Source organism: Aythya ferina (assembly GCF_964211825.1).
Source record: "Aythya ferina genome assembly, chromosome: 4".
Classification (NCBI taxonomy): domain Eukaryota; kingdom Metazoa; phylum Chordata; class Aves; order Anseriformes; family Anatidae; genus Aythya; species Aythya ferina.
In genome coordinates, this window is record NC_140300.1 from 54,837,177 (window position 1) to 54,852,634 (window position 15,458).

A 15,458-nucleotide genomic window follows, 5' to 3' on the forward strand; every position below is an offset into this window, starting at 1 on the left:
TACATGAAGTTATAAAACCAATTTCTGTTTTATAGACACCTAACAAACAGACAATTTTCCATGTGCTAATACAATTAAATTTAGTGATGAAAATGAAATTAGATTTCAGAATATTGTTTTGCATTATTAACATAATTTCAAGATTACTGGGAGCACACAGTGGTGTTACAGTGACATGTGACTGATGAGGTGGAAGTATGAGTGTGAGAGCCATTGAACATCATGAATTTTCATAATACATCATCATTATGAAAACACCTGTAGTAAACATTGTGCTGATATGCAGAAAATTTCTTTTCTGTGGTTGATGCAATTTTCATTTTGCCCTGCCATTATTAGAAAGCAAGACAAAAATGTCTGCCAGATAGAGTATTTGGAGACTATATAAAAGACTTTGATGCTGATAGCACATTGCTGATTTTTCTATCTAAAATGAGACTGGAGAAATCTTTCCTTTATTTCAAGTCATCGAACTGAAAAAGAGCCGTTTCAGCAGGTATTTTTGAATGACTTTGCAGTTCTAATCTTCTGCCTGTCTGAGAGATGAAAGGACTAAAGATATCAAAAAAAAAAAAAAAAAAAAAGTATTAATGATCTAGTTGGGAGAAAGTGCATCCTTAGAAAGTTTACAGATAATACAAAGCAGTGAAGGGTGGTTGATGCACCAAATATTTGTGCTGGAAGGACCTTAACTGGCTGGATATCAGCTGCCAGCAACCTCACATTGTTCAACAAAGAGAAATTTGAAGCCTTGTATCAAAGGAGGAACAATCCCATATGCCAGCACAACCCAGGGGCGGACTGGCTAGAAAGCAGCTTTACAGAAAAAGACCTGCTGTCCTGGTGTCCTAGTGGACACCAAGTTGATCATGAGCCAGCAATGTGCTCTTGCAGCAAAGAAAGCCATGAGCTTCCTGGGCTGCATAAGGCCAAGAATCACCAGAAAGTTGATCGTTCCCCTCTACTTTTTCCTGGTGAGACCACATCCGAAGTGTTGTGTCTAGTGCTGGTATCACCAGTACAGGAAAGGAAAGGGCATATTGGAGCAAGGCTCCTCTGTACTCATTCTAATACTTCCATGTCCTTCTTTTGCTGGGGACCCCAGAGCTGAACACAGGTGGTGTCTCACAAGAGCGTAGTAGAGGGAGATAATCACCTCCCTCAAACTGCTGGCCACACTTTTGATGCAGCTCAGGATACAGTTGGCTTTCTGGGCTGCAAGCACACATTACTGGCTCATGTGGAGCTTCTCATCAACCAACAGCCCCAGGTCCTTCTCATACTTTCAATACATTCTCTGTCCAGACTATATTTGTGCTTAGGATTGGCCCAGGACAGATACAGGAACGGCACTTGGCCTTGTTGAGCTTAATGAGGTTCACACAGACCCACCTCCCAAGGTCCCTCTGGATGGCATCCCTTCCCTCCAGCATGTCAACTGCACCACACAGCTTGGTGTCATCAGCAAATTTGCTGAGGGTGCACTCAATCTCAGTGTCCATGCTGCCGACAAAGATAGATGTTAAACAGCACTGGTCCCAGTACTGACCCCTGAGGCATACCACTCGTTACTGATCTCCACTTGGACATTGAGCCATTGACTGCAATTCTTTGATTGCAACCATTGAACCAACTCCTTATCCCCTGAGTGGTCCATCCATCAAATCCATGTCTTTCCAATTCAGAGATAAGGATATCATGGGGGACAGTGTCAAATGGTTTGCACAAGCGCAGGCAGATGTCAGTTGCTCTTCCCCTATCTACCAATGCTGTAACCCCATTGTAGAAGGCCACCAGATTTGTCAGGCAAACAAGGCAGAAAGATAGAGACTGAAATAATTTTTTTTTTAAGAAAAAAAATCATATATATTTTTCTTTTTTTTCTTTTTTCTTTTTTTTTTTTATAGCTGAAGGTGCTAGACAATTAGGATACTGTAGTGATCACAAAACTACATAGCTTCTTGGATATTCTGATATTTGTAGTTTAGTATCTGCAGAGAGCACTGTAGTGAAGATCATCTATTGTTTTGACAACATCAGTGCTGGATATGATTATGTGTTAAGTTAAAATATTGTCCTTTAGACTGAAAAAGTTGTGCTGTTGCTTCATAGATGGCATCTCCATTATCAGTCATCAGTAAAAATGACATACATCTTACTTTGGAGATTTTCAGCAAATAATTTCCAAAAATAATTTCTTTCACAGCGTGTAAAATAGACATAGAACTATCTTGGATGTGAGAATGTTACAGACTAAGGGTTAAGGCTCTCCTAACTACAATAGAAAAAGGACATTAGTTCAATTCTTGTTCTATTTTGTATTCCTACTATATTCAAGCAGTTTTGATGCATGGAATGGCCAAGAAAATACCAAAGTTATAGCTATAAGATCAACCAAAAATCCCAAGACAATTTCCAATTTCATCACCAATAGTGGGTATTTCTTAAGGATAACTATAAAACCAGACTTAGAAGAATTAAAACTTTACCTTAACACTGCATATATATGCTGAAAGTAGGACAATAATTGTATATGAGCTCAAAGTATTATGGGTACTTACCAAAAATATTAAAAGATTATAAAGGTTTGCAAAATAGAATTCATATGCTAGCCATTAGCATGGATACATATGACTGTAAATATTCACCATGATCTAGTATTTAATTAGATCGTTTCCTGTTTCATCCATTGCATAGAATGACTGGTACTAATTCAATTAGCAAGTACCCATAATTTTGCTTGTCCAAGGTAAAGACCTACCACAAGGATGGAGTTTTTTGTTTTTTTTTTCATTTAGTTTGTTATGAAGACAGAATTATTTTTTTTTAACATTGTCTTACGATATTCTTCGCCAAAGTACACAAATATTTCTTGAACTTGCCAACAGCTTGTTAGCTGACTATATAAAATTATCCTATACTCAACCAAAGCACAGATACACTGAGGTCCTATCAAATAAAAGCAGGATCTTGATGTGAAACGCCTTCAATGTCATTCATTAAATACTTAGCTCTTCTGTTATTCACAGCACAGCTTTCATATTTGCATCATAAGGAGGAAGGGGTGTCACACTTTGTGACAATTTCGTATGTGCTCAGTATCACATAAGCACTTTCAACAGAGGCAGCAGTGAATTCGTTTCCTTCTAAAAACCTCTAGTAGGAAGATAAACTGCCCCGGTTCAGCTGCTTCAATAGTTTGCTAGCTCAGAATGCATGACTTCTGAAAAGTCAGCCAGGTGTATTTAACTATTTTTGAGTAAAGATGTGCCTAAGAATCATTTCTTTTCCTTCCTGGGACAGTTCTCTAATGGCAAGGTACTTGACAAATCCTAGATTTTGGATTGTATAAGGCTGTAGCCTGAGTGAATAGAGATGCCTACTGTTTAACCAGAGACAAGTGTTTGTACTTCAGGGAGTGACAGTAGGTCAGGCTCACCTGTGCTTTTAGATGGCTTGCTGATTACTGTGGATTTTTGAGGATCCTTATGCTGATTTGTAGAGCTCTTTTGATACATTATAGATCACTCTTTGGAGGAACTTTCCTCCCCTTTTGACTGTTTAAGAAAGATACAGACCTAGCTCACTTTCCTTCATTTGTCCTGCTGACGATGAATTGTAACACAAATGAATTGTGTTATTCTGTAAGTATACTACTTGGAGCTTCTCTGAAAACACCATGACCAAACAGTTCTGCTTTAGCTAGCAAACAAACATCATACTTCTCGAAAGTTTGGTCAGGAGTGATTTTATTTCAAAAATTGTCAAGTTAACTATATTTGGTGCTCTCTCTTCTGCTGAAGGCATGCTGATTGATGGTTCCCTGATTGTGATTTTTACAATTTAAAAACCTCCATCACTCAGAATAGGTTTATAGGCTTAAGTGAAATTGCTTTTTTTCTTGTGGCAGAGATCCAGCATATTTCACAACTGATTCACAATAAAAGTTCAGAACATAGCTCAACCACATTAATGCTTTCTTAACTGTTCCTTACTTATTAGCCTAATGAGCTAGCATCTAGGTTGCCGACTTTCCTTGCCATCACACAAGCAATTCTAGCATCACAGATTTATATGACTGTAGCATGACAAGTTGATTCTGCTGATAGAAAGGGGGGAGAAAGATTAATCATGTACAAAAAGATGTTGACAGAATCATTCCCGCTTAGTATGAAGGTTATTTGAAAAATTGAATTTTTATTTCTTGGCTGAGTCAACCCACTGCTTTTCAGTTTACATCTGTAACAGTCAAACCAAGTCCTGCTAAACACACACTCTGCTTCTGCCAACTTCAATGTTCAGCATTTTTCAGGACCAAGAACCAAGGTAACAGAATTAAAGATTCAATCCAACACCAAATTGCTCCTATTTTCCTTTTTTTTTTTTTTTTTTTATTTGTTGTTGACATTTTGGACTTCCAGAGGGGATTAAAATCTTTGTACTCCTTATTCATGCAGTATCTTATATATTAAAAAAATTACCTGAGTCATATTTCCTAAACATGCATAAACAACAATGTAGGTAAGTCCTTGCTGAATTGTACATTGAAATTGCACAAGTAGAGGAGACCTAGGAAGAATAAAAGCTTCTCTTGATTTGGACAAATAGTTAAACAGTAATTCAGAAAAAAAAAAGAAAAGAAGAAGTCCTTTCATTGAAAAGAACAGTAATTTTCAAAATCATATCCTCTTTGCGATATTCTCAAACAACTTTCTCATCTCAGCTTTGTCAACCTTGTCAGCTGACTGAAATAAGCACGTCTCCAGATAATTGACAATAAAGCCAATACAAACTGGATAAATCTGTTAAAAACACAAATATAGATTTTTTTTTTTTCTAAATTTACTGTCTACCTGTCCTATAAGACAATATTTACAGAATATTACCTTTCACAGGTGATCAAATTTCTTTATGTCTTTGATCTCCAAACTGATGATTTTGAAAATACAATGGATGATCCAATTAATATAAAATTCTATAATTTATTTTTAATTTAAACCACAAATGATTGCACACTATGCATCTTCCCATTTTTAAAGTAATCTCCCTATCCTACAAGAACTCACTACAGAAAGTAGCACAGTATCTGAAGAAAGCACATTTGCAGGGTCTCCATTTTTCATGCTGCTTCAGTAAAAGACAGAAAATTGAACAAAATTAGAATCTCCTCCAGAATTTTGTTGTGAGACATAGACAAATTAAAAGTTTGAACACTGTTTGGGGCAAAATGAGAGAACAGAGCAGAGAAGAGAATTTGGGGCTGTTCTACATGAAATCATACCTGAATAGTCATGCCTAATCAACAAAAATGGCAACACATCTCAAAGCTTATAGTCGGCAGAGAAAAAAAGTTTCTGTGTCATGGAGAGGAAACACACAACTCCCATGTCTATTTCTATCTTTTTCACTTCAATACCAGCCTTCTTGTCCTCCAGTTTCAATATTTTCCAAACACCCTAACTTTCTCTTTGTTCATCTTTCCCATCAGATTTGCAAAGAAATTAGAGACATTTGAATATGACTCCAGTTTGATAAGGAAGTCTTTGAATTGCATCTTCAAAGGAGAAATTTTCAAATTAGGGTTGCTGACTACAGAGAACATTTAGTTTCATCAGATCTATGTTTCATATCAAAATCCATTGATGGAAGGCAAGGGAAAAGTTCTCCCATGAGCAATCAAGATATTTGCAGAATAGTTTATTCCATCTTCTTCAGAAATTTCTATTGTAGCCACTGTCAAACTCAATAAATCACCAATCTCGGTGAACTCTAAAAGTCCTGTATTATGCTCATGGGGAGCATTTTGCAAAATAAATGTAAGAAGTCTTTTGCTTAAGACCAAAGTATCAAGATTTTACCAAAAAGAAAAAAAAAAAAAAAAAAAAAAAAAAGAAAGCGCATATAATTTGTAACACGCATATTAATTTTCTACTAAGACTAATTTAAGAATACATGAATTTAAATAGCAATTTGTAGAGTTCTTTGAATTATTCAAAGTTGCTAGTTGGCTGCAGAATGGCAGGATTATTTAAGTGATACTGAAATAATGAAGAAATAAATAACAACTTATTATGTTAGGGCCAATTTTACAACACGAGTTTTGGTGTTTGTTTTTTTTCTGATATAGACTTCTGAAGAGATTATTTTCAAAGCAGCATCTTTCCTAATATAAAAAATATTGAGATAAAAATGACCCCTTAGAGAAATCAGCTATACTTTTTATTATAATTTTTATTGTAATTTATAGAAATATTATATTCTTAACATCACTTAAAGATCAGTTACTTCTCGTGATGAAACCATGATGCTCTATTTTTATTTTTTCAGTGTTTCCCATAAGAACAGCAGTCAAATAGTAGTCACTGAAGAAAATTATAAAATGACAGGTACAAAAAAATATATATTTTTAATTGAAACTGATCAGTTGTGTGTGCTATTTAAGGAAATGAAAAACTCTATTTTAAAAATATATACTCTTTGAAAAACTTCATACAGTACGTCGTTCAGGTCTAAGGACTTATTCACACAAACAGCACAGAGCTGGGAAACTTTTAGGAGAGTCAAAATGTAACCTGCATTCTTGTGAAGTGGTATTTGTTCCATTGGCTATAGTATTTAATTAACCAAAATTGCTGCTAAAAATCTGACCATACATTTTCTAACAAAGGTTGCCACCTTTTAGGAGAAATCAACCATGAGACTGTGTATTCTTTTCTCTTTTTGTTCAGGTATTTCTTTCCCTCTAGTGTATACTGCTAATGAGGTATACTATTCTATTTCAAATGCTAGGTACTGTAATAGTCCTTAAAAATGTAATACACCAAAGTAAGTAATGCTCACAATTTCCCCAACACCTTACTAACTGCACAGGTGTTGAAAGAAATCCAGACACTTTGATAAAAATTGCTCCATATTTTCTCTTAATACTTAGTCTTATGAAATCTCTCTTCCTTCTGGAAGTAAAAATTATGCCGGTGTCTTCATTTTGTAGAATACACTAAGCCTGTAAATTTAATTCGTTGCCTTTCTTCTCCCTGTTACATTCCTATGGATATTGAAGCTAGTCCAGACAAATAATCTTTGCTTCAGAATTTGTATTGATCCTAACACAGATCCTATACAAGTAAAACAATAATAATGAAGAAAACATTCACAATGTCTGTTGCAACTTTAGCATTTTTTACACAGATGGGAGTGGGCTTCTATGGAAGACCTGCAAGATACTATTTTCCAGTTTCTTAAAGCTCCCACTCAAGTGCAGCCACAGAACTAGGTTCTTGTCCATGTCATTTTGCTGGAGATCTGGTACTTTCTTTCTTTATCTACCAATCTCCTTAGCATGTCTTATGGAAACTGATAATGAGGCTTTAAAAAGGTGTAGTAAAATTTGTCTGTACATGGACTTAAATTGTGGCATGATGTTATATCCTTTACATTCTACTTGAAATTCCTCACACTTCTCAGTATGAGCTATCAGCCCTGTAGAAGGGAGGAGAAACCCATTTGGACATGTGAAATTACTACAGTCTTCCATGAAGAAAAATGATGAAGGTGAAATCTGCATGTGCCAAAGACCTTTGTTTCCTGCTACAGTCAGATGTGGATGAACCAGGAAAAAGCATAAGTGCAGGCTAATGAGGAAATGTAATGGTGCAAGTACAACAAAGTCAGATTTCAGAACAGTGTTTCTAGACTTGCAATATCTGAAAATAGACATCTAAGAGGTTGATGCTGATTAGCATTTGAGTATATAAAAGGCTAGTAATTCTGCTGATGGAACAAAGTGGCATTACTATCACCCTCACCCTGATAGGCTTTAAACCATATCCGGGTTCTCATCAGTTACAGCAGTTTACTTTCCAATGTTACAAAATGCCTATTAAACCAGGAACTATTAACAAAACCCTGCAGAAAATACAGCTGTTCAAAAAAAAAATAAATTAGGGTTAATGCTCACACAAGCCAACTTAGTTTTTTAGAAGATGTGAAAGTGTTGGAAGGAAGGGCAAGGTAGAATAAAGCAAAGAAATAGAAATGTAAATGTTAAAATTCTATCTATAACTTCATGAGAAAATTTGACTATGTTGCAACTGGGGTTTTGTGGAGCCAGGCATTAGAGAAGGATTTTGTTATAATCAATAAAAATTATTAATGGTTTATATATCAAGAGCTAATAAGCTCAAGAATAATAAGTCAAGAATCCTCACGTGGATTTTGTGGATAACATTACTCTTTGTATAGTTATGAGTCAGTGGCAGCTTCATCACACTGTACCAAAACTCAACATCTTTTTTCAGGGGACTGGTGAATGAAACACAATATTCATTTGGCATAATAGTCTTGTTATGTAAGGTCCAACAGCATTTCAGTAAATCACACTACGAACAAATTACCCTGGAATATTTGTGAGCCTCCTGTTGAATAGATGTTTGCACCTGAACCAGAATAGCAGTAAGCTTCCAGTGCAGCAAATGATCCACATTATGCTTGCTATGTTAATGGTGCTGGTTATGGCTGAAACTTAATTCTACACAAGCACCATTTTAGTATGTAAAATATTAACAGTAAAATAAAATAAAAAATTCTGTGAGCATTAATAAATAAAAAGAAGTGATACCTATTAAGTAATATGTTTATAACTGTGTATTAAAAAAAATGGAACACATTACTACTCCAAATGTACAAAATGACTTTGTGCACTGAATAAAGCCAAAGGAGGGGAAAAACCAACAAGCATATCAATTATAAAAAAAAAAAAAATCAATCATAAGTGGTTTGTTCATTTCTTGAAAGCTAAGCATGCTTGGCAGACTTGTTCTCCAGCCCCATTGCCAACTGTATGGCAAAGTTTTAGTTGTTGGCTTTGCCTCAGGAAAAATATTTTAGCAGGTAGATCTGTCTGAAAGTACATATTTTTCATTTATCAATGCTTATGCTTATAGTCATATAGGCAAGATTAAAAGAATGTTCAGAAATTCAATGGTTAAAAGTTATTTTACAAGTAATTTTACAGCAGTAAATTACCAGGAAGGTTCTTAAACACTCTTTACTCTGAAAGAGCTCCCGGAAAGGTGGCAATAGGACGCATGTTTAAAGGAAATAAACACTGGCATCCAGCTAGGCAGGCTTAGTATTTTTCTTAAATATAAAACCCCACAGTGAGTTTCTTGAGAGTCCTAATTAATTGTAATGAAACAGAATCCACTTTGTAATTTCCTTACATTTTGCATGTATTTTTTAAGGAAAAATAAATACTGTACTTTCAACAAGGGTGATTCTCTTGAAGTATTTGTTTTTCTTTGTTTTTTTTTGCCCAAATAACTTTTTTACATATAGAAAACACAAATTAATCCAATCACATAAGAAAACCCTTACTGAGAAATGATCATTTCTCTTTATATTCATCCTCCCACAATTTCTCCCCCTTCATTTGTTACCTCTCATTATATGTTTAGATACAAGGCTACTCACACGCAGTCTTTGAGTTCGTATAACTAGTGTCATGGAGCCAGCACCCATGTCTAAAAGCCTTGGACAACACAAAAAATCCATGTAACAAATGGCCACTCCTTGCTGACCAGTTGATTGCTTTCTATTTTGAAAGAAGGCCATCTTGCCAAATTCGTGGCAATTTGTGCTTTTTTAAATGAAGTCCTTATTCATTTAGATGATTTTAATAAATTGTCTATATTTTAATTTTGAAATTTTGAAAATTATAATTTTGAAAATTATAATAAATTAAACCTTTCCCTTGGACTATTTGTTTTCCTGAAGACTTACTTCCCATAATGCTTTTCACTGTTATAACTGTCAACAAACAGATGACTGAATTTGGCCCAGAAAACACAGAGGTTTTTGTCCCGCTTTGTTTTGGCTGCTGGAAACAAATTCTAAAACAAAACAAAAATGTTGTGAAACAAAATGGAAACCTCTTGTCTGCTACAGCAATGGCAAATTAATGGGGAAGAGGCATTCAAAGACAGTGGCTACATCACCAATGCTAAAAGCTTTTTCAGTATAACTGTCACATGACTCACATTCAGAGATTTCTTCTACACCTTACAGCGAATTTAAAATTTACATTAGGAAACTTGCCTGATCAAAACTAGTAGTGAACTAGTGCTGGTCCTGTAAGAACAGCTGCTCAGACAGTACAAAGGTAATTGTAATTGTCTGCCTTGGAAATGTATCTCCATGCATGTACTGCTGTGGGGCTCTGTGTTCTGCAAGATTTTAAAAAACATTTTAAATAAGTTCAGGTTGTACTGCAGCTGTAGAACACACTGTATTGTATTCACAAAACTTTTACTTATCTCTGGGTATCTACAGTTCTGCTGCTAGGGAAGTACCTTGGGGTCATTGTCGATGTTTCCCAAATCTGTAATGCATACTTCTTTCCCAAATCCTAGAAGGGATGTGGAGGAATTGCCCTCCTACTACATATTTTTTCCATTCAGCTCTTCAAATAGGTATTATGATATTTTTTTTTCTCCCTGATTCTGAGTCACAGCTAGATTCCTCACATTTATGCTGTTAGGGCATGCAGGGAGACAGGATTAAATACAGACAGGCACCTCTAGGCTCCTCTAGCAGTGACATTTACCTTTTCTTCACAAGATGAATAGAGAACCAGATTTCAGAAGGATGTGCATGTCTTAGCAGCACTGTATGTTCTCTGCAGACAGGATCCATAGTAGCAATTTTGGACAACTCTCTTTTGCAACTTTTTCTTTCTATGTTTTATTATGGACCAATACCCTACGGAAGAAAACGGAAAACTCACTGAACTAAGGCAGTTATACATGTAAATTAGTACTAATTTTTTGATAGATGTTTACATTCGCATTTGTCACAATATGAAACCATTTAAACAGGAAAAAAGGCCTATAAAGAACTTGATACTGAAAAATAGCTTTAAATTATAAAATTAAATTAAATCTCAAAAGTAGAAATAGACCTAAATCCTAACATTTAATATATATTTTTTAAATTTTATTTTTTCTACAAGATCCTACTCATGAGCTTTAATCCAATGTAATTTTAATACACTTCAAGGGGACTGTACTTACATAAACAAATGATGGTTCTTTATTTCTTTAGTTAAGTACTTTCTATATTAAAACAGTAATAACTGTCTTGGTAGATACTCTTACAAGGTGAGAATTTGTAATTTGTGAATTTGAGAATTTGTAATTTGTTAAAAAGAGATCCACCACTTTTTGAAGTGAGCACCAGTAAGGTAATGACCAACATTTTAGGCATCATTCCTGTTTCATGACAATACGATGCTCCAAGTGCCAAGTCACGGAAATATTCTCCCTTCAGCAATGCACAGCTTCTTGGCAAGGTTATTTAGAAGCTGTACCAAAGATTTACTTTCCTTCAGGTATATATGCTCTTGAGTGATATGGGCTATACAGTTTGAATTTTCCTCTGGTGAACATGTTTTCTTTAGACATAACGTAACTTTGGCTCCAAGCAAGTCTTCTACTTTTACATGTATCTGTTCAAGAATCAATGATAGACACAACATTTTCTTTTCTTAACTTGGCAATAGTCCAAAGGTCCTAATCTATGTCCAGAGGGTAAAGCTGGCAGATGTACAAATTGGCAAAGAGCAGTAATAGTTTATTTAGATGCCCTTTCTGGCAACATTTTCATATATGTATCTTCCTTCTGTTTTAGAAAAAATACTAGTTTTATCTTCATCAGAAAGAATAATATTTTCATTCAGATTATAGTAGCACATAAAAAAAGAAGAACTGCATCAATATATCAATACACTTGAATAAAATGGAGAGATATTCTTTTAGTATGTCTCTAGCACAGATGAGTGTATTTGAGTACAACAAATGAGAAACCCAAACAAGAAGGATTTTGAGGGGTATGTTTTCCTTCTAAAGTTCCTGTAATTCTCATTGACAGCGATAAAAATTCTGTGTGTATTGCTATGGGACAACGCTTGCAACACACCTGACTTGGAGGAGAGATGCTTTCTATTTATCAAAACTGTTGGTCTTTTATTCATATGGGAGAAGGTTAGGAATTATTTGTAAAATACAAAATAGGCTTTAAAAATAAGGGAAGAGAATTTCTATGCCCTCAGGTTATCTGTCAGACTTATACGTATGTGTGTGTGTGTGTGTGTGTGTGTGTGGTGTGTGTAAAATGAAATATAACCACAACAGATAATAAAAGGCATTGGGGAATGAACAAAACAGGGAAAAGATGAAAGCAGAGGTGAGAACAGAGACTGTGAAATGAAGAAATTAAGCAGTTAGTGTAATCAAAAAGGAAAACCCTAGCTGACTGGAAGACAGAAAATAAATGCTTTTAACTATACCTACATAGACATCTCACAGACAAAAGAGTAGGATGATTAAAATGTAATGTCCCAAGCAGACCCCTTCCAAGATCTCTTGAGGATATCTCTCTCTCTTTTTCTCTCTCTCTCCCCCCTCCATCTTACCTATCTATCCACAAATTTATCTATTTATCCATTTAAATTTTTTCAAATTACTATGGGAAGATTGTTCAGGCTACTGTGAAGTAATGAAATAGCAGCGACTACAACTTTCAATCTCGTTGGCAATCCAAAAGAAGTAAGCAGGGCAGTTGTGAGAAGAAAAACAAGAGGGAGGAGATAGTCATCATTAGGAAACTGTGTAAGGTTATTCTAAAACATGGAGTAGTTGCAGAAGTACACTAGAGGAAAAATAAATAAATAAATAAAATAAGACTTGCAAAAAATGAGACTATTAATGTCTACTTGCCATAGTCTATTTCTGCCCCCTTGATTCTAAGACTTATTAGGCAAAATAACTGTTTCAGCATTTATTTAGGCCAAATTTCTTGTTAAATCCTATGTTTCTTTACATGATTAGAATTAGGAGGACTATTCCTTGGGTGCTAAGCAGAACAGAATTATCACATCTGTTTATTAAAAGAACTGAAAATTCTGTAACCTTTATCCTGCAACCAGCTAAAACCTGTTTTACCAGAGTATGCTTAATGATATACAGTGTAGCCTAATATAACACACTTTTGTAAATGTACTGTTCTGACCCTAGTTATGCCAGGGAAACAGTATCAGAGGCAAAGAGATACATTGAGCAGTAAATCAAAGATACACACCATCACAACTCTGACAGAGAAGACATAAAAGCAAATCTGTGAACTTGTTTTCTTGTCAAACCTGGCCAAATTTGTTTGGAAAGTCCATTTCTATCAGGGGAATAAGAACCATACAGTGATTTACACTCTACCTCACTTCATTGCATGCTGCTGCTAGGACTTTGTAATAACATGAGTTAATTAAGTATTTCTACATAAAATTGTTGAATGTTTTGCTTCAGAACACCTACTGCTACTTCGCACACATCCAGAAACAAAACAAAATACAATAATAATAAGAAGAAAGGACACATGCACCTATCAGAGCAATGTATGCACTTCCCAACAGTAGACTAATACAGTAAAACACAATTGTTTTACCCTCTTCAGACAGCCCCTTCTCAAGAAGCCCAAGGACTGTGCTGTGAAATATGAATAAGTTAAGAAATCTAGGAGATGACAGAACATAAGGGATTGCACCATAGTCAAGATCCCTCCTGAGAGCCCCCTGTTAGCATTTATTTCTCATTAAAAAGATGTAAGTAAGAGGCTTGAAATTCCTACAAGAAATTTTGAAAAATCTAGGGTTTTTTTTCATACTTATTTTAAACCTCAAAAAACAAACAAACAACAACAACAACAAAAAAAAAGCAAACAAAACAAACAAACAAAAACAAACAAACAAACAAAAAAAACACCCTATTATGAAATCTCTAATATGTAACAACAACAACAAAAGATAATCTATAATTCCTGAATAAATATTCACCACTCATAGAAGAAAAACATAAGAAGTAATACATCAAATTCAAACTTTCTTGGAAATAATGTAAAATATATTCCCTGTTCTGCTGCTGTTTCAGAACCTCACCTGTTACAGGCCAACAATCACGGAGGTCCAAAGGTGAAGGCAGGGATCTCAGGGTCTCTTTCCTACCCTCATCTAAGCCATGCAACCAACAGGCTTTCAGAAGCAAGAATTTTGAAAGGTTGGTACATTGCTACAGATTGGTGAATGTCTCCTAGGCTTTGCTAAAAATACCATAAGATCTATGGATGTCCATTCAGCATCTTTTTAACAACCTTGGCATGTGAATGAAAATCTGTTTTGCCATTAATTTCCTTGGCCAGTCTAAATGGTAGAGAAGAAGGGAACCGAAACTCATATCATTTCCAAATCACATAAACGAAATCACTGTACCATAGGAGATCCCATGGCTGTGAGTTTAGAGTGCACTATGCATTGCATTATCTTCACATTTTGAAAGTGGTATAATTGAATTAATTTGTCTAGAACAGGACTTTCTGTATGTTAAAAGCCTATTAAAAACATCTTTGAAAGCTACATATCACAAAGGAGGTTATTGTTATACAGAAGTAAGAGGGAATGGATTTAATCTGATGTCTATGTAGTCTCGATTTGCAGATATTTTATTTGGTCTTTTTAAATAACATTGCAAGCTAGTAGGTAAAATTTATTTATTAATTAAAATTCTTCTAACTGATCACTGTGTGATACCATTTTATAAAATGTATCACTGCTGATGTGTCTGTAAAATTCTGTGGAGGAATATAACTGAACTTCCTTCAGTAGAAAATGCACCTGCTAGCTACCTATGACTGTTTAAAAAACTTTACTATGACACTCCAAGATATGTATGTCATTCTTTGAGTTGCTATATTAACCAGCTAGGGGGAAGCATACAACATATCATGTTATACAGTCATACTATAAAATTGTGTAACACCACCTCATTTTTCTTAAAAACACTTAAAGTAGCATGTATGTTTAGTGCCTAATAATGGGGCCCAGTCCCACAAAATATTTTTTGTCCAAGAGCATGCTAGTGAGATATACAAAGCACTGACCATCTTGAAGCCAAGGAAGAGCAAAGTGGCCATCAACAAAGTGATTCTTCTAATTGCAAGTTTAAAAGCATAATATTTTTGTCTTTTGAAAGTAAGAGTGGACTGAGAGCTACATCAGAAAGCTACAAATGGGGCTTCAGAATGGCAAATCTCCATTCAGACAAAAGCACCCTAAGTGAAAGGGGGCACTGACATTGAGAAACAGTTATTGTCAGGCACACACGTACATACTATTAGACACAGATAATCTCTTTAATTCACTTTATGATACAATATTTTACTTTGGTATTTTTGCCTTTTTACCTATATACCCTAACTATACTATATTTTTATGTATATACTTTATCTATATACTATAACTATAACAGAGCATCAGCAATAATACTATATTTATGCTTGGAATTTTTATGCACAGTAGAGGGTGCCAGACAATATGCAAAAACACTTCATATGCTAATAATTTCTACAGCCAACGA

At 34.9% G+C, this 15,458-nt stretch overlaps 1 long non-coding RNA gene across 1 annotated transcript in view; it reads left to right on the top strand.

Moving 5' to 3' along the window:
• Positions 1 to 15,458, top strand: part of LOC311435515 — a 144,860-nt gene that overhangs the window by 35,679 nt on the left and 93,723 nt on the right. The window contains exon 2 of the long non-coding RNA XR_014692189.1: positions 13,977 to 14,102. This is a non-coding gene — a long non-coding RNA (uncharacterized lncRNA). The remainder of the gene's footprint in view (positions 1 to 13,976; positions 14,103 to 15,458) is intronic.